The sequence below is a fragment of the Schistocerca gregaria genome, chromosome X (assembly GCF_023897955.1).
Source record: "Schistocerca gregaria isolate iqSchGreg1 chromosome X, iqSchGreg1.2, whole genome shotgun sequence".
NCBI classification, from domain to species: domain Eukaryota; kingdom Metazoa; phylum Arthropoda; class Insecta; order Orthoptera; family Acrididae; genus Schistocerca; species Schistocerca gregaria.
In genome coordinates this window covers 528,687,048-528,714,624 of record NC_064931.1, presented here as the reverse complement: position 1 = coordinate 528,714,624, position 27,577 = coordinate 528,687,048, and the positions used below count along the sequence as shown (strand labels likewise).

The following is a 27,577-nucleotide window of genomic DNA, read 5'->3' as shown; positions in this document are numbered from 1 at the left end:
AACACGCAAAGAAATTAAGAATTAAACTATGTAACAAATGAGTGAGCTAGGAGTATACGACTTGCTGCTGGCAGCTGCTTATCCAACGGCGGTAGGGAGCACACAAAGCACCAGAATATTTAGAGCGGAAAACAACACTTCAAGAAACTTCCACGTTTTACAGTGTCATCTGTTTGTGCAGATTGGAGGTCTTAAGATTCTGAAATACGGCTATATTTACTGCCTCCTGAAGTGAACAATTCTTACTTAGTCTGTGCGGCGGCCGGATAGTAGCCAGGTTTACGTCAGAGATAGTACTTTTCTGTTTAACAACATGAAAAATAACGAAACTTGATTGATAACGCAGTATGTTAAGTAGGCTCTATTCAGTACTTATGACTGAAACTACAACGACTTGTACATACAAAAGAGTAATGGAACTCATAGGAACACCAGTGGAAAATAAAACACTTTAGCATTTCAACCCTTTATTAACATCTCCATTTCGTTAGTGTAGTTAAGCAGTTGGTGTGGAGACTAGGAACCCAAAGATATATTTCTGAATGAATACTTTCTCTAAGTTTCTTCAGAATAAGTCAATATTTCTTGCTGACAGAAGCAGCTGCAGAGGCAGGATTTGAGAAAAAAGTTCTAAACTTCCTAAACATTTATCGACATTGAAATCCTTATAGCCATTACAGCGTTGGCTGTATTTCTCAGATCATCTCCACTCCAGAAGCTCGATTCATTACCCGATTACAGGTATCCGGCATGATGTGTTTGACCTGCAAGCACAATACCGGTGATTTAGATAACTTACACTAAAATACAAGTGTGAAATTTCACACAATGAATTTATACCCCTTTAGGGTTTGCGTCTTCGTCTTCTACTGCTTTCATGCATTAACTATCCTGAAGTGGTAGGGGAGAAGACGCACCTTGCATTTCCAGTGCTTGACTAGCAGTAAACACTCCACACGCCATCATCATTAATTAGCCTAGCTATCGCTTGCATCATTAGATTTTTCGTTAATTCCTATGCCCGCCCATTGTATAACAGTACTGCACCCTGTTCGTGAAATTGTCCTCCCCGATATCCGAATGGTCAGGGTTCGATTTCCGGTCAAGTCGGGGGTATTTTCCGCTCAGGGACTGGGTGTTGTGTTATCTTCATCATCATTTCATCCCCATCCGGCGCGCAGGTCGCCAAATGTGACGTCGAATGTAATAAGACCTGCTCTAAGGCGACCGGATGCCAATGACGCCAAACGCTCATTTTTTTGGTGAAATTTCAGACACTTTTCTAGGCCAGTCAGTGAGAAAATTCCCCACTTAAACTTGCGGATCTGCTCACAAGTTCTACACAAATTGCAGCATGCCTATCCTCTGCAACTGCCAACTCGGTACGAACAAACTGGTGCTGTCAGAACCGTCAAGTATGAAAATGGAAAGTGCGTCTTATTTCTTACCCACGTCAATTCTACTAGCTTTATCAGATGGTATCGATACCAATAACTCGCCTCTGAGAAGTCTAGTAACTTGAGCGCTGCCGACATTTTCGTAAGGGCATTTTGAGGTGTCCAGCACCTCTGCCCCTCCATCTTAAAAAGAAATGCTCTCTGAAGCACACCACCTCCACTCGCCGTTTAAAAATCGGATTCGGGTCTCGGACACTGTATTGGTAACACTTGTTGTTCCTTCAGAACAGCCACGCTGGGTAGCTGTGCGGTCTAGGGCGTCTTGTCACGGTCCGTGCGGCTCCCCCTGTCGGAGTTTCGAGTTCTCCCTCGTGTGTGTGTGTGTGTGTGTGTGTGTGTGTGTGTGTGTGTGTGTGTGTGTGTGTGTGTGTGTGTGTCGTCCTTAGCGTAAGTTAGCTTAAGTAGTGTGTAAGCTTAGGGACCGATGACCTCAGCAGTTTGGTCCCATAAGACCTAACCACAAATTTCAAATTTTCCTTCAGACTGCAGCTTAAAGTACCTTTCTTTCGGTCAGATCGGACAGATGTTCATTAAGCATGAGGCAGTCACTTCACTCGGGTCTTAGAACATTCGAGAACGATTTTGTTTCATTATATTGAATTTGTTTTAGTTAATTTCATGAGAAATGTGAGGTCAAGCAATTTGGCTTTCTCCATGCCAGAACTGAGCACTTGCCGTCAGCAATGACCCCTCTTGTAATTAACTATATTCCGTGATTTGCTTGATGATGGTGTACTACATCACATTTACCAAAGTTATGTTTCGATCTGAATAATTTCCCACGTTACAATCAGTTTCAATTTTTGTCATGTGATGAGCCACGTGTGGAATAGTAACAGTCAGCTTTCTTTCTTCGTACGAGTTTATTTCCTTCAGAAATCAGTTGCATGCTAGTAACGTTACTAAGCGAATCAGTTCACGCAGCTCTGGAGTTTATTTTCAGAGTCTGAGGCATGACATTCTGTGCAGAGCCATACCCATGTGTGCAACTTTGAGATTACAAGCGCAAGATATTTCATTGTGCAGGACATTTAATGTGATGCAAAATGAACCCGATTTTGGGTGGATTTTCTTGGAATTTATCAACTTCAGTGGGAAAGCTCTGATTCTGTCCTTGAGACCAGCCGCTCAACCATGAAATCCAAGTTTTCTCGTCTCCCGCCTAAGTGTCATAGTACTTGCAGTGGATCCTGATGCAGTTTGGAATTCCTGTGTAATGGTCTGGATAGATGTCTGCCTATTACACATTACGACCCTCTTCAACTGTCGGCGGTCTCTGTCAATCAACAGACGAGGTCGGCCTGTACGCTTTTGTACTGTACGTGTCCCTTCCTGTTTCCACTTCACTATCACATCGGAAACAGTGGACCTAGGGGTGTTCAGGAGTGTGGTAATGTCACGTACAGACTATGACACCAGTGACACCCCATCACCTGACCACGTACGGAGTCCCTGAGTTCCGCGGAGCGCCCCATTCTGCTCTCTCACAGTATCGTAGCTGAAATGCATTGCTGGCAGTAGGTGACAGCACAATGCACCTAATATGAAAAATGTATGTTTTTGTGGTTGGCCGGATACTTTTGATCACATAGTGTAACTATGAATTTCTCCCAGGTCAATGCACTATTCTTTTCTGCCCACAGAATTAACTTTAAGGCTGAATTTAGAAACTAACGCATGCACTGAGCAGCAAATACAATGAGGATTTAATAAAATGTTTAAGAGACATTTATAAACCATAACTCAAACATGCATTAAAATGTTTATTATTAATAATCGGAAACCAATTTATAAAGGATGAATCACCTAAAACTGCACTGCAAATATTGAGGAGATGGAAAGAGCTACTGATTGGATTGAATGGATTGATAGTTAGGCGCTCATATTTTTAGCCAGTCAACAGATTGTACTTTTCTGTAAGCATACCGTTTTTTAAATGAAACAATCCATACTGACATTAACAGACTAAAAGTAGGACACCTGCGTGTGTGTTGCAGGATTCTCGTACGAGTCCTTTACGACATATCGTATTTCAAAAAGTGCTCTCACCGAAACTTGTCTGTGCCATTCAACCTGCATAGTTGCTCGGCATGATATGTTTGCTTGACTGAAGTGAGGCTTCGTACTCAGTGTGTGACAGTCGAGGCAGTAGGTCTTGAGTGGACGATGGGATTTACCAATGCAGAAAAAGCCGGCATATTCATGGTGTACGGACAGTGTATGCGACAAGATATCCCAATATACGGCAATTATTTATCAATTTCTTCAACCAGTTACGTGACAGTGGTAGTGCAACAACTAGACAACGTAACAGAAGCAATGAAGTGACTATAGATGAGGGGGAAATTAATGTTCTTGCTGCTGTTGCAGTTCATCCGCTTGTTAGCTCACGCGCAAACTCACCAGGAAGTAGCATTAGCCAGGCAAGTGTCCTACGCAGTTTCCATCGACATAGGTTCCAACACTATCACATCTGTCTCCATAAAGAGCTGCGTGGAAACGATTATGAGAATAGTGTTAACTTCTGTAAATCGACATTAAGACAGGGTGCTCCAGATGTATCATGGATCTTGTTTAGTGATGTAGCCATATTTACCTATCATGGCCAGATAAATCGAACTGTTGCTCTGTTGACAATACCCACTGGTTTCGACAGGTGGAACGTCAGCGTCCATGAAGTGTACACGTGTGGTGTGGGATAGTGAGCCATCAGCTCATAGGCCCATGTCTTACATACGGAACACTGAAGACTCACAAGTATCGCAGCCTCCCAACAGACGATCTTCCACGGATGCTAAAAGACGTTCGTCTGCAGACTAGGAGGAACCTGTGGTACCAACACGATGGCTGTCCAGTTCAGAGTGCACGAAGTACTACAGCGTGTCTTCACGAATTGTTTCCAAAACGTTGGATTGAACGCAGAGGACCTGTACCTTGGCCAGCCAGTCCTCCGCATTTGACGCCTGTAGACTTTTCTCTGTGGGGAAAGCTGAAAGACGCTGTCTACAAGGACATACCAATTGCATCCCATGATATGCAACGACGCATTACTGCAGCCTGTTAGGACATCTCCGCTCAAATACTAGCATGTGTGCAGCAGTAATTCCACACCTCACTGGAAGCTCCATTTAAAAAAGTGTATGTTTGCATAAAAATATACACTTTCTAACTATTATTATAATCTGTTGATTGGCCAAATATTTAAACCCCTGACTACCAATTCTTTCTGTGAAAACCGTTTATCAATAACACTTTCCATTTCTGCAATGTTTGCGGTTCAAGTTTTAGGTAATTCACCCTATGTAACTGAAATTGAGATAATATGGAGTTCCGTACACTGGCATCATCCACTTTCAAATAAGCCTTGTAATCACCAAATACTCTCAATCTTTGGCAGACAGCTGCGTGAGTGTTGAGCATCTCTTAAGAGTAGCATCCATTGCAGCAACAGACAGACCACAACGGAGCACTCTTACCTTTGCTCCATTGCCCTTTTCAACAGTTCAGTAGACGTTGATGGAATAGAGTTCATCATCCTCTTTCTTCACGTGGTACTTGGAGACTGTAAGACCACGCCAGATGGAAGGTTGTGATGTAACTGTGACTAATTCGGTGAATATGGGTCTCCACCAACACACACAGTTTCATCGCTAGCCTCCCTTGTCAGTTTTGTTGTTCTGTATCATTGCCGTACTCTTGTTAATCAGTTTCCGAAACTGGTGACACCCTGCGCACTTTGAATTTGCGACCTGCGAGAACAACAAATGGTTTTAAGTTTATTCACAGATCCGTACACATGCACATTTAAAGACAAGAGGAGATGATGTATAACTACAGAATGTTTCTGATTACAGATTAACAAAGATGTACTGCTTTTAAACCAGTGGCTCCTGTAAAAACATGAAATAACAGGACGACTGCTAATTTTAAACATTAGCTACACTATTATTTGTATACGTAAAAGACCAGAAAGGATACAATACTTTTCAAAATTACAATATGTCACATGAAAATAAAGCACAAACAAAGCAATACAGGTCTGAAAACTGTTTCACTTTCAACACAGGTATTCTATATCTAAATACGTATTGCAAGCCGCGACGTTTATAAATAGTACGTCCAACACCACTTCTTGAAATTTGCTACTCCCTTGCAACTGGTGACTGATAGCATACTACTTACTACTTTTAGTTTCCACCTCGGTCACTACCTGCTGCGCAATTGTGAAAGAAGTTTCCGAGACTATAACTGATGGTATGATGTCTGTTGTAACTTTTTCATTACCTCAGGACTAGAAGAACTCTGCCTGAATTTTACGATAACACACAGAATTTTTGAATGGGCTGATTAGATTGGGAGTTTCATTGCTGTGGACGTTAGATACACGGCAGAAAGAGTGGCAGAGCAATCAATGTACGTCCCAACTTAGGCCAAAGTACTGTAAGCAGATAACCTGAAAATTGCCAAAGAGAAGATGCTATCAATCATATACATACCAACACCACATGTATTTGTTTGTTCCGAGGCTTTCACGTTAAAAATTTATCTGCTGTGTCTGTATCTCAAACCCCAAACAACGCTGTAAAACAAATTTTCACTGCTCTTCAGGACGAGAAGTGTTTCTGTATATACTTCCGGAAAAATGATTAAAAAATTTAGAATACTGCTCTGTAGCATGCACGTTATGAAACAAAACTTAGAATTATAATGATAAAATAGATTTTTCGTCATTTACATAAAAGACGATGCAGTAGATAAATGAGATCAAATCAAAAGTATACAGATTTTTCCAATTCAGAATCTACGTGTGCCTGCATGGTTCATATAAATAAGTTTTTGTATGAATTGTCATTTTAAATACAATTTAAAATTTCTATTTTTTTCTTGTCAGAGCATACAATTTCTTCGTATTTTATTACGTAACGCCACTATCCTTCTTACAGTTCAATAGCTACTGTTCCTCATACCATACACTTTGTCTTAACAGTTCAATCAGCAATTAGTTCCACATAGTTTGATATATGTGGTGAACGTTAATAAAACCGACAGACTGGAAGGACGGATTCCTAACTGGAAATGGAGGAAAAAAAGTCCTATAGACGTTTATCCGGAAATGCATCTTTGCCCCGGTAGATGGCGCTGACGAATGGAAGTTCCTCTGACCACGTGCCGGGTGTTCATTGTGTGTAGCAGGCTGTGTGATTGACGCAGCGCACTCTGCAACACACAAGGAACACCCGGCACGTGGTCTGCCACTGGTGTTTCATGGGTATCTCCGACGTATCTCCCTCCCTCTCTCCCTCCCTCCCTGCCGGCCGGCCGGCCGGGATGGCCGAGCGGTTCTAGGTGCCATAGTCTGGAATCGCGCGACCGCTACGGTCGCAGGTTCGAATCCTGCCTCGGGCATGGATGTGTGTGACGCCCTTAGGTTAGTTAGGTTTAAGTAGTTCTAAGTTCTAGGGGACTGATGACCTTAAAAGTTAAGTCCCATAGTGCTCAGAGCCATTTTTTGAACATCTATTGTTATCGTGTTGCTTCTCTATGCTGCATAGCGTCCCTGTAAAGCTGTAAACATTTATCTTCCTCCTGTACATTGTCTGGCAGCATAGTGTCCAGGAGGCACTCGACCAGGTCCTCTCATAGTGCCAGCCTCTAATCATATGGTACTCAGTTGTCATCCGATACAACGTTATGTTTTGCCATTTGAACCTCCCTCCCTCCCTCCTCTATTAATCCAAACCGATAGTGGGCCCAGACTGATGAGCAGCACTCAAGAATCGGTCGAACGATTGTTTTCCTAGCCTCTTTCTTTATGAATGAAGATTGTGCCATCTAATTTTCCTTCAACTAGCTTTACGTGATCATTCCCCCTTAGGTCGCTCTGCATGGCTGCTGCTAGATATATTACGGCTGTTCCTGTCCCAAGCGATTTGTCGTTAGCGTGTTTCGCTTGCGTTATCTAGGCACGGACTCTTGTTTCAGTAACTGTTGTTCAACATTAGAATGGACAGGGACTGCGATTGCTGTGTTCGGATGAGGGCTGACTTGGCATCCCTTCGCTCACAGCTGCAATCGGCGCTGACTTCGGTCGCGCAGCTTGAGGCTGTTGCCAATGGGCACCACTGTGGGGAGCCGGACTTGGGTATCACGGGGATGTCAACCTCGTCCCGTCTGTCCCCAGATCGGTCTGCCGCTGTGGTTGCCCCGGTTGCTGCCCGCAGTGGGGCTGAGCCCTCGCCTGTGGTTGATTGAGAGGTCGTTCCAAGGCGTGGCAGGCAGCGAAAGGCGTCCCCGTAGGCTGATCAGAAAGCCTCCCCGGTGCGTCTGACAAACCGGTTTCAGGCACTGTCTCTGGCTGAGCCAGATGCAGCTGCCTGCCCTGTTTCAGAGGATCATTCTCAGCCTTCAAGGTCCAGGCAATCGCAGAGGGTGGGCTTACTGGTAGTTGGGAGCTCCAATGTTAGGCGCGTAATGGGGCCCCTTAGGGATACGGCGGCTAAGGAGGGAAAGAAATCCAGTGTGCACTACGTGTGAGGAGTCATTCCTGATTTGGAAAGGGTCCTTCCGGATGCTATGAAGAGCACAGGGTGCAGCCAGCTGCAGGTGGTGGCACATGTCGGCACTAATGACGTGTGTCGCTTTGGATCTGAGGAAATTCTCTCTGGATTCCAGCGGCTATCTGATTTGGTGAAGGCTGCCGGTCTTCCTTACGAGATGAAGGCAGAGCTCACCATCTGCAGCATCGTCGACAGAACCGACTGCGGACCTTTGGTGCAGAGCCGGGTGGAGGGTCTGAATCAGAGGCTCAGACGGTTTTGCGACCGTATTGGCTGCAGATTCCCTGACTTGCGCCATAGGGTGGTGGGGTTTCGGGTTCCGCTGAATAGGTCAGGAGTTCTCTACACTCAGCTGGCGGCTACACGGGTAGCGGAGGCTGTGTGGCGAGGACTGGGCGGTTTTTTAGGTTAGAAGGCCTCGGGAAAGTGCGGGATGGGCTGCAATGTCAAAGGGTGCTTGGCAATTACAGGACGTGCTTGGATCAAGGAACAGTCGGAATTATAGTTGTAAATTGTTGTAGTTGCGCTGGAAAAGTCCCTGAGCTTCAAGCGCTAATAGAAAGCACAGAAGCTGATATCGTTATAGGTACAGAAAGCTGGCTAAAGCCTGAAATAAGTTCTGCAGAAATTTTTACGAAGTCTCAGACGGTGTTCAGGAAAGATAGATTAGGCAGAATTGGCGGTGGAGTGTTTGTGTCTGTCAGTAGTGGTTTATCTTGTAGTGAAGTCGAGGTAGATACTGCGTGCCAATTGGTATGGGTGGAGGTTATACTTAACAGCCGAATTAAGTTAATAATTGGCTCCTTCTGCCGACCCCCAGACTCCGATGATACAGCTGCGGAACAGTTCAGAGAAAGTTTGAGTCTCGTAACAAATAAATACCCCACTCATACGGTTATAGTTGGTGGGGAATTCAACCTACCCTCGGTATGTTGGCAAAAATACTTGTTCAAACCCGGTGGTAGGCAGAAAACGTCTTCCGAGATTGTCCTAAATGCTTTCTCCGAAAATTATTCCGAGCAGTTAGTCCACGAACCCACGCGAATTGTAAATGGTTGCGAAAACACACTTGACCTCTTAGCCACATACAATCCAGAGCTGATAGAGAGCATCATGACTGATACAGGGATTAGTGATCACAAGGTCGTTGTAGCTAGGCTCAATACCATTTCTTCCAAATCCAACAGAAACAAACGCAAAATAATTTTATTTAAAAAAGCGGATAAAGTGTCACTAGAAGCCTTCCTAAAAGACAATTTCCATTCCTTCCGAACTGACTATACGAATGTAGACGAGATGTGGCTCAAATTCAAACATATAGTAGCAACAGCAATTGAGATATTCATACCTCATAAATTGGTAAGAGATGGAACTGATCCCCCGTGGTACACAAAAAGGTCCGAACGCTGTTGCAGAGGCAACGGAAAAAGCATGCGAAGTTCAGAAGAACGCGAAATCCCGAAGATGGGCTAAAATTTACAGACGCGCGAAATTTGGCACGTACTTCGATGCGAGATGCCTTTCATAGGTTCCACAACGAAACATTGTCTCGAAATTTGGTAGAAAATCTGAAGAAATTCTGGTCGTATGTAAAGTACACAAGCGGCAAGACGCAGTCAATACCTTCGCTGCGCAGTGCCGATGGTACTGTTATCGACGACTGTGCCGCTAAAGCGGAGTTATTGAACGCAGTTTTCCGAAATTCCTTCACCAGGGAAGACGAATGGAATATTCCAGAATTTGAAACACGAACATCCGCTAGCATAAATTTCTTAGAAGTAGATACGTTAGGGGTTGCGAAGCAACTCAAATCACTTGATACGGGCAAGTCTTCAGGTCCAGATTGTATACCGATTAGGTTCCTTTCAGATTACGCTGATACTATAGCTCCCTACTTATCACTCATATACAACCGCTCGCTCACCGATAGATCTGTACCTACAGATTGGAAATTTGCGCAGGTCGCACCAGTGTTTAAGAAGGGTCGTAGGAGTAATCCATCGAACTACAGACCTATATTATTGATGTCGGTTTGCAGTAGGGTTTTGGAGCATATACTGTACTGAAACATTATGAATCACCTCGAAGGGAACGATCTATTGACACGTAATCACCATGGCTTCAGAAAACATCGCTATTGTGCAACGCAGCTTGCTCTTTATTCGCACGAAGTAATGGCCGCTATCTGTAGGGGATCTCAACTTGATTCCGTATTTCTAGATTTTCGGAAAGCTTTTGACACCGTTCCTCACAAGCGACCTCTAATCAAGCTGCGGAGCTATGGGGTATCGTCTCAGTTGTGCGACTGGATTCGTGATTTCCTGTCAGGAAGGTCGCAGTTCGTAGTAATAGACGGCAAATCATCGAGTAAAACTGAAGTGATATCAGGTGTTCCCCAGGGAAGCGTCCTGGGACCTCTGCTGTTCCTGATCTCTATAAATGACCTGGGTGACAATCTGAGCAGTTCTCTTAGACTGTTCGCCGATGATGATGTAATTTACCGTCTAGTAAGGTCATCCGAAGACCCGCATCAGTTGCAAAGTGATTTAGAAAAGATTGCTGTATGGTGTGTCAGGTGGCAGTTGACGCTAAATAACGAAATGTGTGAGATGATCCACATGAGTTCCAAAAGAAATCCGTAGGAATTCGATTACTCGATAAATAGTACAATTCTCAAGGCTGTCAATTCAATTAAGTACCTGGGTGTTAAAATTACGAACAACTTCAGTTGGAAGGACCACATAGATAATATTGTCGGGAAGGCGAGCCAAAGGTTGCGTTTCATTGGCAGGACACTTAGAAGATGCAACAAGTCCACTAAAGAGACAACTTACACTACACTCGTTCGTCCTCTGTTAGAATATTGCTGCGCGGTGTGGGATCCTTACCAGGTGGGATTGACGGAGGACATCGAAAGGGTGCAAAAAAAGGGCAGCTCGTTTTGTATTATCACGTTATAGGGGAGAGAGTGTGGCAGATATGATACGCGGGTTGGGATGGAAGTCATTACAGCACAGACGTTTTTCGTCGCGGCGAGACGTTTTTACGAAATTTCAGTCAGCAACTTTCTCTTCCGAATGCGAAAATATTTTGTTGAGCCCAACCTACATAGGTAGGAATGATCATCAAAATAAAATAAGAGAAATCGGAGCTCGAACAGAAAGGTTTAGGTGTTCGTTTTTCCCGCTCGCTGTTCGGGAGTGGAATAGTAGAGAGATAGTATGATTGTGGTTCGATGAACCCTCTGCCAAGCACTTAAATGTGAATTGCAGAGTAGTCATGTAGATGTATATGTAGCGTGTCATCAGACAGCAATGAATCTCTTCGCCCACTTATCCCAGTACGTTACATTTTCTCATATTTACGATTAGAGAGAACTGTCAGCATCTATTGTTGCCACCTTCCTATAGGTAGCAGCATCGTCCGAGAACAGCCTTAAGCTGTTGCGTCATCCTCATCCTCCAGTCCAAAGACACTTTAGATGCAGCTCTCTTCGCTACTTTATCCTGTGCAAGCCTCTTGATCTCTGCATAAAAACTGCAGTCTATGTCCACTCGAGCATACATATAACTTCATACCTCATACTTCCCTTCATTAGCAATTTGTTGTCCCTCAGAATGTGTCCCATCAATCAATCCGCTTTTTTTTTTTTTTAGTTAAGCTGTGCCATAAATTTCTTTCCTCCGCAATACGATTTAGTTCAGTGCCTCTACATTAGCTGTCAGATTCACGCACCTAATCCTCAGTATTCTTCTGTAGCACAGCATTTCAAACACTTGGAGTCTCCTGTGGCCTCTGCTGCTCATCGTTCACGATTCTCTTCATACAAGGCTACACTCCAAACATCTATCTTCAGAAAAGACTAACACTTAAATTCATATTCAATGTTAAACATTTCTTTTCAGAATCTCTTTTGGTCGTCACTGCCCGTCCGCGTGCTCTATCTTCTTTACTCCTTCCATCGTAGGCTATTTTGCTATCTAAATACAAAAAGTGTCCTATTTGCGTCTCATTTCCTTTGCACTCCCCCTTTCTGCCCCTTGCTGCCCTTCCCTCTGCCATTTGATACGCGAGTTGGGATGGAAGTCATTAAAACAAAGACGTTTTTCGTCGCGGCGAGATCTATTTACGAAATTAGTCACCAACTTTCTCTTCAGAATGCGAAAATATTTTGTTGAGCCCAACCTACATAGGTAGGAATCATCATCAAAATAAAATAAGAGAAATCAAAGCTCGAACAGAAACGCTTAGGTGTTGGCTTATCCCGCGCGCTGTTCGTTAGTGGAATGGTAGATAGTATGATTGTGGTTCGATGAACCCTTTGCCAAGCACTTAAATGTGAATTGCAGAGTAGTCATGTAGATGTAGATGTAGATGTTGTTTGTTTCTTTGGAGTCTGTGCAGAGCTTTTTGCACCTCAGAGATAGAGATTGAATATCCCTCTCCCATTCTTGCTCTCTGTCCCCAGTGTCAACTGGATTCTTTCCTTCTCGGAAATTTCCGGAAGTAATGTTTCAATATTTTAATTTTGCTTCCTGCTTCTACAATCTTTTTCATCTCTGATCGCCTCGCGGGTTAGCAGTGCTGTCTGGGGCGCCTTGCCACAGTTCGCGTTGCTCCCCCGTCGGAGGTTCGAGCCCTCCCTTGTGTGTGTGTGTGTGTGTGTGTGTGTGTGTGTGTGTGTGTGTGTGTGTGTGTGTTTTGTCCTTAGCGTAAGTTAGTTTAAGTCAGATTAAGTGCTGTGTAAGCCTAGGGACCGATGACCTCAGCAGTTTGGTCCCATAGAACTTACCACAAATTTCCAAATTTCATCTCTAATCAGTGTGCTCCTTATTCTTGTGCATGTTAGTGACTAGCCTGTGTACGGAGTGTCTAATATTGCACCTTCACAGCGTTTTCCACAATTTCTATTACAGCCTTCTAGGAGTTGTAGAGAGGACATAGTATATGAAAGTTCTGATAAGGAAACCATGTTTGGAAATGTGCCATTTACTTGTAAAATAAATTTGAAAACCCGACGTCAAATCTTTAGCTTCACGGTATGCACCCAACGGAAACAATAAGCTGTGACGAGTGTGTTCTACAGGAGCCCACAGTATGGGCAGTGTTATGAATAGCCGTCGTGGGGTTCTCTCCCGTGTGGTAAAGGACGTTGTCAGTGTGTGCAGCGCGTCCGTGGAGCACCAGTCAACGCTCCGAGTTGCCAACGTACTAGTTTTTCGCATCTGTTTTTGTACTCAGCGAAAGTGGTGTGTGATGTCACAATGATCACAAGGAGAGATTACGGTGCCCTCTTCTCAGTTCATGTGCGTACTGTGGAGTGGGAGATTTAAAAATTATTTGATCTAGAAGCTACTTCTATATCCAAATGATGCATGTCCGTAGTGAGTTCCTTACCTAAACTATATCTACTAAATCTCTTCTACAACCCCTAGAAGCCTGTAACAGGCATTGCGAAACATGCAGTGTACTTTCCTTTTGAACATTCTTCTCTATCTTTTATGTATTTCCGTCATCTTGTCAGTGGTGGGACAAAGGGGTGCGGCCCCACTCTGCATTGTTGCAAAATTTATTCAAATTGGCGCCCATAGATATGGCAACATTGCAGTGATGTCATGGTGGGAAATTCAAGTTTTGGCGGGAAAATAGGTCAATTGGGCTACCTCTACTAACCTGACCCCCGCTCCTCCCGCCTCCCCCATCTGGAAACTGGCGAGACACAGACTCAGTCTGTGCTGGGCCGCCAGATAGGATGGACATAAGTTTTTATTTTGTACAGATTGCTCCCCTCCCCCATCTGGAAATGGGCGGGAAAAGGACTCCGTCTGTGCTGGGCTGCCGAACAGGGCGGACGTAAGTCCCTATTTTGTATGCATTGTTTATTTAAACAATTTGAGCAGCAGTTGAGTACTTAACAGTTGCTCAATCCAGTTTCGTTAATAACTGATGGACATTTCTGCTATTAGTCTAGCACTGGAGAGTTGCTCCAGCTAGTCCAGCTAACAGCCCTATGTAGAAAATGACAGGAAACAAGCAATCACGGAAGTACTGGGGTAGCCTCCTGCCAATCTACACGTGAATAGCTGATGCTGGGAGGAACAGAAAGCTAGATGAAACAGCAACCCTCTGTCCTACTGCATCTGCTTCTTTTTCCTTTATTGTTATTTCATACCCCTGCCCCATGTGGGCAGGAGTGGGCAGGCTGCAGCAAAATTCGCCGCTCTTCAGCCAAGAGACTACGTAAAACAACACACAAAAATGGTACATACATAAACTACGGGGATAAAAGATGTTTATACATGAGAAGGGGAAAAAATGGTTCAAATGGCTCTGAGCACTATGCGACTTAACTTCTGAGGTCATCAGTCGCCTAGAACTTAGAACTAATTAAACTTAACTAACCTAAGGACATCACACACATCCATGCCCGAGGCAGGATTCGAATCTGCGACCATAGCGGTCGCTCGGTTCCAGACTGTAGCGCCTAGAACCGCACGGCCACTTCGGCCGGCTAACTCGTGTATCATATGTGCCACACTCTCTCCCCTATTACGTGATAATACAAAACGAGCTGCCCTTTTTTTGCACCGTTTCGATGTCCTCCTTCAATCCCACCTGGTAAGGATCCCACACCGCGCAGCAATATTCTAACAGAGGACGAACGAGTCTAGTGTAAGCCGTCTCTTTAGTGGACTTGTTGCATGTTCTAAGTGTCCTGCCTATGAAACGCAACCTTTGGCTCGCCTTCCCCACAATATTATCTGTGTGGTCTTTCCAACTGAAGTTGTTTGTGATTTTAACACCCAGGTACTTAGTTGAATTGACAGCCTTGAGAATTGTACTATTTATCGAGTAATCGAATTCCAACGGATTTATTTTGGAACTCATGTGGATCTCCTCACACTTTTCATTATTTAGCGTCAACTGCCACCTGCCACACCATATAGCAATCTTTTCTAAATCGCTTTGCAACAGATACTGGTCTTCGGAAGGCCTTACTAGACGGTAAATTACAGCATCATCTGCAAACAGTCTAAGAGAACTGCTAAGATTGTCACCCAGGTCATTTATATAGACCAGGAACAGCAGAGGTCCCAGGACGCTTCCCTGGGGAACACCTGATATCACTTCAGTTTTACTCGATGATTTGCCGTCTGTTACTACGAACTGCGACCTTCCTGACAGGAAATCACGAATCCAGTCGCACAACTGAGACGATACCCCATAGGCCCGCAGCTTGATTAGAAGTCGCTTGTGAGGAACAGTGTCAAAACCTTTCCGGAAATCTAGAAATACGGAATCAACCTGAGATCCCCTGTCGATAGCGGCCATTACTTCGTGCGAATAAAGAGCAAGCTGCGTTGCACAAGAACGATGTTTTCTGAAACCATGGTGATTACGTGTCAATAGATCGTTCCCTTCGAGGTGATTCATAATGTTTCAGTACAGTATATGCTCCAAAACCCTACTGCAAACCGACATCAATAATATAGGTCTGTAGTTCGATGGATTACTCCTACGACCCTTCTTAAACACTGGTGCGACCTGCGCAATTTTCCAATCTGTAGGTACAGATCTATCGGTGAGCGAGCGGTTGTATATGATTGCTAAGTATGGAGCTATTCTATCAGTGTAATCTGAAAGGAACCTAATCGGTATACAATCTGGACCTGAAGACTTGCCCGTATCAAGTGATTTGAAAAAAAATGGTTCAAATGGCTCTGAGCACTATGGGACTCAACTGCTGTGGTTATCAGTCCCCTAGAACTTAGAACTACTTAAACCTAACTAACCTAAGGACACCACACACATCCATGCCCGAGGCAGGATTCGAACCTGCGACCGTAGCAGTCGCACGGTTCCGGACTGCGCGCCTAGAACCCCGAGACCACCGCGGCCGGCTCAAGTGATTTGAGTTGCTTCGCAACCCCTAAGGTGTCTACTTCTAAGAAACTCATGCTAGCAGCTGTTCGTGTTTCAAATTCTGGAATATTCCATTCGTCTTCCCTGGTGAAGGAATTTCGGAAAACTGCGTTCACTAACTCCGCTTTAGCGGCACAGGCGTCGATAACAGTACCATCGGCACTGCGCAGCGAAGGTATTGACTGCGTCTTGCCGCTTGTGTACTTTACATACGGCCAGAATTTCTTCTGATTTTCTACCAAATTTCAAGACAAAGTTTCGTTGTGGGACCTATTAAAGGCATCTCGCATTGAAGTCCGTGAATAATTTCGCGCGTCTATAAATTTTAGCCAATCTTCGGGATTTCGCGTTCTTCTGAACTTCGCATGCTTTTTCCTTTGCCTCTGCAACAGCGTTCGGACCTCTTTTGTGTACCATGGGGGATCAGTTCCACCTCTTACCAATTTATGAGGTATGAACCTGCCAGGCTGTGAACGGGATTTACGTAAAAGGAAAATTTCACTAGATTTTTACTTTATCAAAGGATGAAAAGAAAAATTGAAAGTACATTAGGACAGGGCCGGTTTGGTTTTAACGGAAGTAGGAGCACTGGAGAAGCAGTCTCAGCACTACCGTTGCTAATAACGGGAAAACTGGAGAAACATAAGGAAAGATACGTTATATTCGTTGATTTAGAGAATGCGGGTAATAATGTGGAACTGAATAAAATAGTTTTATCCTTAGGCTATCCACTATATACAAGCGCAATAAATTATTTTTATACCAAGCAGTATCGACAAGTCAGAATGAGTGGAGCAACACAGGAGGCTAAAATTACACATGAGCCACAGCTGCTCATTGTCACTACCGTTCTTTCATTTGTATTTTGATGGCCCAGTAAGTGAAGTGGAGGGCTACATCGATGCGAAAGCTTTTGTCAAGGACAGAAACTCTGCATGATAGTAATCGCTGATAACATAGTAGCCGTTAAAGAAACGAAACAGGAATTGACATGGGCACTTCATGAAGCGGAGCACGTGCTAGCTGATGCCTGCAATGCACACAACAACACCGAGGCAGAGGTAGTGTAGTGTGCCATAGATGGACATACTGGATAGCTAAAAGAGAAACTGTAAGAGATTGATGGATTTAACTATCCTCTAATTAGGATAGTCAAAGAAGACTGCACGTAGCAAAGAGGTTCTCTAAAAAGAAATAGGTGTTAACAACCAAAAGTAAAAACCTAGGAACCATAAAGAGATTCCTGAAAAACTCAGTTTTGTACGAATGTGAGCTATATACAGAGTGGAAAATCGAAATGATTTTTAAATGTGGTATCACAGGATATTGTTGATGATCAGAGGAACTGATCAAGTGAGGGGGATAGACGTCTTGCAATGAGACAACGATAATAAATGCCTGATGGGGAGCATAATGAATCAAAGAGAGAATTATTGGCCACTTAGAGTCGTTGCTGAGAGCTGTAGATAAAGGCATAGCAGAAAAGAGCACTACGGAGCCAGACCTAAATGTGAGTACCGGAAGGTCGGGTAGTATAGGACTGCGGATTGTTAACGGCCAAGAGCTGTATTAACCGCTAGCGCCAGTGTCAACACGTGCCGCGCTACTGCAGTGTAAACTACGACAACATTTACGCAATTTTGAATCAAAGGAAGAGTGCGTTTCTGACTGGCAAAAGTTATGTTTCTAGTGAGTGTCTCGGTGAATGAACGTAACTGCAGAGTAACCAAGTTTGATTCCATAGGAACAGTTGTGCGCATAGACTGTAGATTAATTCAAAAAAAGAAAAGTAATTCAGCAATCAGTCGCAAATCCAATCTAGATTTTTATTGCAGATCTAGATTTGAGCTATTGAATAGCTATCTTCAGTGCGTTTAAATCGAGTTACATAGACTCGTTAAGCTTTTGGCCACCCATGTCATACTAAGAGGTCCATGGCCACATTACAAGTTAGAATGATAACTGAATTCCTTTCTCGTAACTTCAGAGTTTTGTGTTTCGTTTGCAAATAAATATTACATTTTACTGTATCCTTACAAACAAAATTGATATTATTCTCTACAATTTTTCTCTCTCTGGCAAATACGGAGGACTCAGGCCTTAAATGAGATTAAAATAACACGATGAATGTCGTAGAAAATGTACCACTTCTTGAAATGAGCATCAAGGAAGTGCGTGAGAAATAGTCAGTTCTAACAACTACATTATGTAATAGACTTAAACCTTTATGGGAAACCGAAGGTGTGCCCATGTGTATAGGATACGACGTGTTTAACGAGTACATTCAATGATGAATAGGAAACAATATTGTATGATTACACTAAGAATTTAGATATCCAGCGTATGTTTTTGAGTGAAGATGATATCTGAAATGTAGTGGACAAATATAGGGGGAAGGGTGTTGGAAGAAATGTGGAAAAAACAAAAAATAGTGGCAAGTTCAGGTAACGATGAATGAGATGAACAACGACCATGCACGCTCTTTATTTAATAATATTGAGATTTGGGGGACTGTAGTGGTCAGGGGGCAACGGCCTTGCCGCAGTGGATACACCGGTTCCCGTGAGATCACTGAAGTTAAGAGCTGTCGGGCGTGGTCGGCACTTGGATGGTTGACCATCCAGGCCGCTATGCGCTGTTGCCATTTTTCGGGGTGCACTCTGCCTCGTGATGCCAACTGAGGAGCTACTCGACCGAATAGTAGCGGCTTCGGTCAAAAATACCATCTTACGACCGGGAGAGCGGTGTGCTGACCCCACGCCCCTCCTATCCGCATCCTCCACCGATGATGACACGGCTGTCGGATGGTCCCGGTAGGCCACTCGTGGCCTGAAGACTGAGTAGTGGTCAGGGAGATACGACAATTCATTCTCGTGCTCGGGAAACGGGTGCTTGACGGTGCGAGCTGTGTGAACTGGGCCTCAGAACACAGCATCACAATTGGGGAACAAACGCTGTACTATGCAATGGACCTGATCAGCTGATATGGTCACATGATACTTGACAGTAATGCGACCTTGCAGAGTAACCATGAGGCCCATGGAATACCACGAGACGGTTGTCCAAATTACCATACCATGTTTCACCCCTGGGATGTAAATTCGACTAGAAGACGGTAGCAGTGTGAAACAAGCATCATCCCACCAAATGACTTTCCTTCATTGCTCTATAGCGCAGGTTTTATGGCTCAGGCATGAAGTTTTCCTTTTATGGACATTTGCATCACTGGTCACTGGTTTTGTAATTCTAGCTCGCCATGCAGTTCCCTGCGTATGGAGATCCCTTCGCGTATTTTAGTACTGACAGGTTTCGAGAGTGCGACCTTCTGTTCTGTAGTGATTTTTGCTGCAATTGTCCTCTTATTTTTCGCCACAATATTCTTCAACGACTGTCACGATCATTTAACATACATTTTCGTCTGCGTCGTGACTTAGCAGATGATGTTTTTCCTCTTTCCGAGTATATGTTATAAATCTTCGATACGGTGCCTGTTGAAACTGAAAAAAAAAATTGTTCAAATGGCTCTGAGCATTATGGGACTAAACTGCTGTTGTCATCAGTCCCCTAGAACTTAGAACAATCTGTCCATGTTGCAATTCACTTAGCTCCGACATAATGCACTCAAAACTACACACAATCCTGGTCTGACCTAACTAACACTTGCAACGAACTGAGGACATTGCGGAGGTGAGGATGGTGGCTCAAATACAACAGCGCAACCTGTAGGCCTGGCTAGCATCTGCATTTACGTTCAAACATGCATTTCTTGCTGCGTTTCCATATTTTTGTCCAACCTCTGCATGCAAAGCAATTGCCCCTGTATGCAAAGCCACTGAAAATGTGGCATCGGTCCTACAAGACACAATTGAAGGCGGTTAAAGTGTTTTACTATGATTTATGAAAGGACGTGAATACTTAAGACTGAGGAAAGGTGATCCATGAGCAGCAAGTTTCAGTAAGGAACAGCTTGGAAGATTCCTTTAAAATCTAGGGGAGCTGATGGACTATTTGAAATATATAATCAGTGGTCGTTGCTGTGTAAGAGCACGTGAACACCCTAACTTTCAACACCTTGCCGATTTATTGGTTATTTTTCTTTGATGCTACAATCTGAAAGATACGGCACTTTAATCTACCACGCTACTGCTCCTCTAGACTCTGTAAAACTTGGCATGAGAATCGCTAGCACACCTTCAGTGGTGCACGTTTTAACGGGCTTCTGCACATGCGCAACTCGCGTGGCGTAATTGCCTTGCGTAAGGCTCCTATAAGTGCGAGCTGGTACATCCGCTTTTTTGTTTCCCAGAGCTCTAAAGTGTAAACGTCCTGTGGTGCTATAGGATTTGCGTCACGGCACTTTACCACAAAATCATGGGAAGTTGTACTGTAAATAAACGGTTCTAACCATTCTAGAAGTGGATTTAGAATGGTTCGTTTCCCCGAAGATTCGGAGAGAAGAAAAAAAAACGGACTGTTAACTGTCGTCGCGAAAACTTTGAACCCTGACGGAGCGCACAGTTATGTATTGTAAGTAAATAATATTTATTATGACCTGAAGCAATATTTAATAGTAAAAATTGTATGTGATATTTGAAAGTAGGTTTTCCTACTGAAATTAGGAAAATTATAAATTCACTCAAAAGTAAAAGCTCACATGGAATTTATGTCATTTTCAGAGTACTAAAAGTTTGTTCCTAAGAGATAAGTAGGATTCTCAGCCATATATGTAGTAGCTAACTGAAACAGGGCATTTTTACAGACAGACTGGAATATGCTACTGTTAAATAACTGCATAAATAGGGGGATATGTCTGATGCTAACAACTCACTTCTGACAACTGTATTCAAAATTCTTGACAAACTAATGTATTCGAGAGTAGCTTCATAATTTTGTAAGAATGAAGTGCTGACAAAATGTCAATTTGGTTTTCAAAAAGGCTTCTCAACAGAAAATGCTATATATGCTTTGACTGATCAAATATTAAATGCTCTGAATAACCGAACATCACTCTTTGGGATTTTTTGTGCTATCTCTGAAGTATTTAATAATTTGAATTATTCTAGATAAGCTTAAGTATTACGATATTAGTGGGACAGTGCACAAAGGTTTACTTCATATTTAACTGAAAGAATGCAGAAGATTGAAATTAACAGTACAGATAGTCGGCCCTTTTCCATATTTACACATAACTTGTGCTTTACCTTAGAGAAGGAATTTTGTAGTGTGTGTGTTAAGTGTGTTCTTGTGTGTACTGGGAATTTAACGAAGAAAGCCTTCATTCGATTAGATGTGCCGTGTTTTGTGAGTTTCGTGTTTATACTTAGTTATGGCGCAAATATGCACTTTAGATGCAGCCTCGACAACTCGTACGTATACGAGCCTGGTACATGATTTCATAAACGTCATTATCGAATATGTAATTTGAATTCCGAGAAGAAAATAAAACACAGTACGCGATTCTATCACAGAAATATACATGTTTCTTGCACATTTATTCTTCATTCAGACAGCAAAGAAAAGCTGCAATAAGCAAATAGAACGCGCGATTTGCGTGTACTATCGATGTAAACATGACCGGAATGAAAGCTCAAAATAGTACGATCTAAGGCTCTTTGCAGGGACACTTCTAAAATACACAAATCAAAAAAGTTTTGCATCACCTCGGTTCCGAGAGTTGCGGAACCTGTACAGAAAATTGGAAGAGAGATCAACATAAACATCATTTCCGCCATTTTTACTGCTCATGAAAACCACACATTGCATGTTGTACCACCATACAGTGAGATCCTCAAAGGTGGTGGTCCAGATTGCTGTACATACCGGTACCTCTAATACCAAGGAGCACGTCCTCTTGCATTGATGAATGTCTGTATTCGTCGTGGCATACTATCCACAAGTTCATCAAGGTACTGTTGGTCCAGATTGTACCACTCCTCAATGGTGATTCGGCGTTGATCCCTCAGAGTGGTTGGTGGATCACGTCGTCCGTAAACAGCCCTTTTCAATCTATCCCAGGCATGTTCGATAGGGTTCATGTCTGGAGAACAAGCTAGCAACTCCATTCGAGCGATGTCGTTATACTGAAGGAAGTCATTCACCAGATTTGCACGATTGGGGGGGGGGGGCGAATTGTCGTCCATAAATACGAATGCCTCCCCAATATGCTGCAGATATGGTTACACTATCGGTCGGAGGATGGCATTCACGTACCTTACAGCCGTTACGGCGCCTTCCATGACCACCAGCGGCGTACGTCGGCCCCACATAATCCCACCCCAAAACAGCATGGAACGCCCACCTTGCTGCACTCGTTGGACAGTGCGTCTAAGGCGTTCAGCATGACCGGGTTGCCTCCAAACACGTCTCCGACGATTGTCTGGTTGAAGGCATATGCGATACTCATCGGTAAAGAGGACGTGATGCCAATCCTGAGCGGTCCATTCGGCATGTTGTTGGGCCCATCTGTACTGCGATGCATGGTGTCGTGGTTGCAAAGATGGACCTCGGCATGGACGTCGGGATTGAAGTTGATCATCATGCAGCCTATTGCGCACCGTTTGAGTCGTAACACGACGACCTCTAGCTGTAGGAAAAGCATTATACAACATGGTGGCGTTGCTGTCAGGGTTCCTCCGAGCCATAATCCGTAGGTAGCGGTGATCCAATACAGTAGTAGCCCTTGGGCAGCCTGAGCGAGGCATGTCATCGACAGTTCTTGTCTCTCTGTATCTCCTACATGTCCGAACAACATCGCTTTGGTTCACTCCGAGACGCCTGGACACTTCCCTGTTGAGAGCCCTTCCTGGCACAAAGTAACAATGCGGACGCGATCGAACAGCGGTATTGACCGTCTAGGCATGGTTCTATTACAAACACGAGCAGTGTACCTCCTCCCTGGTGGGATGACGAACTCATCGGCTGTCGGACCCCTCCGTCTAATAGGCGCGGCTCATGCATGGTTGTTTACATCTTTGGGTGGGTTTAGTGACATATCTGAACACTCAAAGGGACTGTGTCTGTGACACAATATCCACAGTCAACGTCTTTCTTCAAGAGTTCTGGGAACCGTTGTGATGCCAAATTTTTTTTCACGTGTGTATTTCAGGAAACTTCAACAAAACAACACAGTTCGCATAAGCTATGTGCTGAGTTTAGCATTCGTTGGGAAGGAAAATGGCGGATGCGCCAGCCTATGTTTTTAGGAGCTCTAGCCTTATAGCCCAAATACATACGTATTTGATAAACAACGTGCACGATTCATGATGTGCACAGCTAGCCCTTACTACTCACCTAGAAGTTTATGTCAATGCCACCAGGTAGTAGCATACTGCAGCACACTTTTATCCCCGTTCGTTCGACATAAATCCTGCTAGATGATAGCACACTCCTGAGATATGCTAATTTGCTCACTACAAACTGTAGTAAAATTAGATGAGACGTCAATATATGTTAAATTTGTACTGACAGTAAACCTATTTTGTGGATTTCTGAATGAGTAGTATACTAAGTTATGAATTTTATCACACAGTGATCCCTTTGAGGCACTGGGAATCTTAAGTGGCTAAAGCACATCACCGTCAATTGTGAGATTGTATCGTTTATTCATGCTTCTGGACTCTGTTGATCTCATGGTGAGTCAGGTTTATCTGTGCTATAGGCCAACACTGTATATATGAAAATTCACGAAAAGCTGTATCACTGATTTCTCTGATATTCTCATAAATGGTGGATCGATAGCAGTGTGCTGTACCTCAGCGGTCATCTGTATTCTAGTCAAGTGACCATGTTGGTAAACAGCAACACTTGAGTTTAATCATTTCCATAAACGGCATTTTATCTTTGGAGTTGGTTGTTTACTGCGTGGGAATCGGCTTTCGTGTGCTGTGTAATCATGAACTTTGATGAATCTATTTTAAATGCTAACAGGAAAGTAAAGCTGTGAGAACGGGTCGTGAGCCGTGCTTGGGTAGCTCAGTCGGTAGAGTACTTGCCCGCCAAAGGCAAAGGTCCCGTGTTACAGCATCGGTCCAGCACACAGCTTTAACCTGCCAGAAAGTTTCATATCAGTGCACACTCCACTGCAAAGTGAAAATCTCATTGTAGGAACGGAAAAGTAAATTACCACGAAAAGTTAGCCACAAAGAATTACGGCCCCCGCGAACAGATCCTTTGATTGAGAGAGTGACGAAATCAAATAAGCGTGACTGCAAGCGAACGTTGAACAAGGAAGTGTACAGCTAGCACATATTGTTGTGTGGGTGCAGCGTAAGAATATCTTATTTTCAGCCCGGAAGTAAATTCGTGAACTAATACGTCTATAAGGGATCTTGTACATTTCTATGAAAAAATGGAAAAGAACGAAGACTCCCATTTGCACAAAAATGCGAGGCGGAGAGTTGCCAAAGCTAACACATTACTTCATTATTGCCCTAAACTGTACTTAATCATGTAGAAAACAACAAAATTTCACAAAACAATTATTTCTTTTGTAACGAAAGTTATACTTATTATTATTATTATTATTATTATTATTATTATTATTACTGGCAGTGACTGTGGTTGTTGATAAGCGTAACTGTTACGCAGCAGATGCTACTACTTTAACACTCTCAAATTTATCTGAACCTAAAAAATTGTGAACACCCTAAAGATATATTCACGAACCACCACTGTCAAAGCATTTAAGACCCAATTAAAAACAATTTACAACAAAAATGACGTTCACATGTTACAATCTCTTGTCCGGTAAACCATCAAAAAATTTAAACGATCAAAATGCAAACGGTGGAAATAATATTGAAACATCAATGAAGGTACATTCTTATGACATAGTGTTTTATAATCGTGTTAAGTAACATATATCAATGTTTAGTGTGAAGAATGTTGCTGTACAACCTTCAGAAAATATTATAATCACACTACTCCATTTCTTGATAAGGAAGCTCTTTATATACAATGTTTTTACAGTAATTCCTCTTATCAACTTCTCGGCTGTGTCGAGGGAGTTGAAAAGATAATGGCCCGACCAGGAAAACGCTTCCAGAGACATACCCTTTCCATGCTATGGGGACAAACAACGGAAAAAAATGAAACTTCCTGGCAGATCACTTGACCGCGAAACGCAAAGGTCCCGAGTTCGAGTCTCGGTCCGGCACACAGTTTCGATCTGCCAGGAAGTTTCATATCAGCGCACACTCCGCTGCAGAGTGAAAATCTCATTCTGGTAACTAAAAAAATGTTTTGTCTTTCACTGCATGTCGGCGAAAGAGCTGTAGTTACCTCCTCTATGTTAGAGTTGCTACATTCTAACCAAACAGCGCGATAATTTCCGATGTTATGCTACATATTAAATGCACATTGTTTGCCTGTCACATACGTTATCCGTGTCTAGCTTTCCATTGTTCGTCACACATCGCCTTCCACTGAAATAACAATTGTAAGCAATCAGCAATTGTAACGTGTGTGCGTGCGTGTGTGTGTGTGTGTGTGTGTGTGTGTGTGTGTGTGTGTGTGTGTGTGTGTGTGTTACCGCAAAATGGAAACAACGAATTTCCTGCCACCGGTTCCTAATCTAATCAACACACATTATGTTCGGAAATTCCCGTTACGAATTTCAAGGACTTTTAGAGGGGAGTGAGTACATAATATTTTGAAAGGACAGTTTCGGTTCAGATGTTGAACTCATCCACTTCGGCTTGAGAACTGAATTAGACGCGACGCAGTACAATTGTTAAGTAACAGTTCGAAAGGAAACGTGTATTAACACTTAAACATTACGTGTTTACATTATTCCAAAACAAAACGACACCCAGCATACTGTACGTACAGAACGGTACTGATGCATTACAACACCGACTCGATGTGGCAACCGCCAACATTGTTAGACATTCTACCTACGAAGCATGTTCTGGTACACTCTTTACATCCCAGCTGGTGTCTCTTCAATTTCTAGTGCGGCGACCTGAACTCTTGCCAGCAGATCTTCCTCTGACTCTACAAGAGTCTCGTAAATTAAACGTTGCATACGACCTCAAATGACATCAGGTGATCATCTGACGTGGTGCACGTCATCCCATCTACCCTATTACATACCGTGACAAGCAACTCTGAAACTTTTCTCTTTCCCTCAGCAGACATGGACGCGTCACACATCTGAAATTAAACCGTCGTAGAACAGAAACGATAAGTTTCCGGACACGTGTTCCTATTTTAAATATTGTGTACTCACTCCCCTCTACAAGTACCAGAAGTTTGTAACGGGAATTTCCAAGCATCCTGTATTTTCATGGTCTTCCAGCTACCATGTAAGTTACTAAAGTTAATTTGGAAACACACACTACATCATTGTCGCCGGTAGTGAAAAGCTAAGCACGTACTTAAAATGTGGATGTTTGTCAGACAAAATCAGTATAAGACACAACTTCATTATTTCAACTTCCGTTAGTTGGAGAAATTCTGTTTGAATCCCAGCCTTAAAGTGTGCTATCGATTTGTTATAGAGACACTGCTAATGATTGGGTTCGTCGCAGCGTACCTGAGCGAGGTCACACTGCAGTGAAACACACACACACACACACACACACACACACACACACACACACACACACACACTAGTATTAGAAACAATGCGCACATCTGAATTTTGATTTACGGTGATTTGTATGGACTTGTTCAAGAAAAAGCCAGAAGCAACCCAGTAAATAGGCAACGGCCTTTACGCCCCGAACCATTTCCTAACTGAACTCAGCTTTATTAGTGACCGTAAAAGCTTGTTTAAATAATGTCGCAGAAGCCTGAACTCATAAATTACCCAAAAATAACAGGAGTCGTGCGAGCACGACTCGTACTCTGGAGGCTGCATGCAAAATGATGTATATACATAATAACAATAATTAAATGTGGCTCAGTGGCCTGATAAAAGCCTTCCAATTGGACGCCACTTCGGCAACCTTCATGTCCCTAACCTACCCCCAGTTATCCAATCGAGGAACGTGGAATTAGAACTAACGTGGAAACCGAACCATGTGTCGCTTATGACGACTCTTCACTTCGTTGAGAGGTGAAGGCTACGTTAAACCGAAGACTGAAAAATTCATGGTCTGATTGAAATTCGATCTCGTGACTTCTCGGTTTCTAGGTACGCGCTTTTCGCATTATTTTCCTTTACTTGTACTGTGAAATGTGGCTTCTGGACAAACTCGCGATTATAGGTCAACGGAAAGCACACTACACGTTTTGATGAGGGAGTTTGCGAGTATTTAAATATGTGACAAACAGCCGTATTTTTTTATTACATGGACATACAATTTTAAGTTTCTTACACAGCCAAGGGGCCGTCAACACTACTATATTACATAAATTTTAATTTGGTATCTCTATCATTTTCTGAGAAAAGATATCTTAACGCACATTTGTTCTAGGACATGTTTGTTGAATGCCAACGGAAGTTGGTTATTGTACGTAGATTATTATCATTAGTATAAAAAATTCTCTTTATTTACATGAAGTGTTGAATGCTATTGACAAGAGAATTCAGATCGATTCCGCATTTCTGAATTTCCGGAAGGGTTTTGACACAGTACGACACAAGCGGCTCGTAGTGAAATGCGTGCTTATGGAATATCGTCTCAGTTATGTGAC

At 43.2% G+C, this 27,577-nt stretch overlaps 1 long non-coding RNA gene across 1 annotated transcript in view; it reads right to left on the bottom strand.

Moving 5' to 3' along the window:
* Positions 1-470: 470 nt before the first annotated feature.
* LOC126299065 (uncharacterized) overlaps positions 471-27,577 on the bottom strand; it is a 40,421-nt gene continuing 13,314 nt past the window's right edge. The window contains exons 2-3 of the long non-coding RNA XR_007552716.1: positions 4,934-5,206; positions 471-764 (exon numbers count right to left, since the gene is read on the bottom strand). This is a non-coding gene — a long non-coding RNA (uncharacterized LOC126299065). The remainder of the gene's footprint in view (positions 765-4,933; positions 5,207-27,577) is intronic.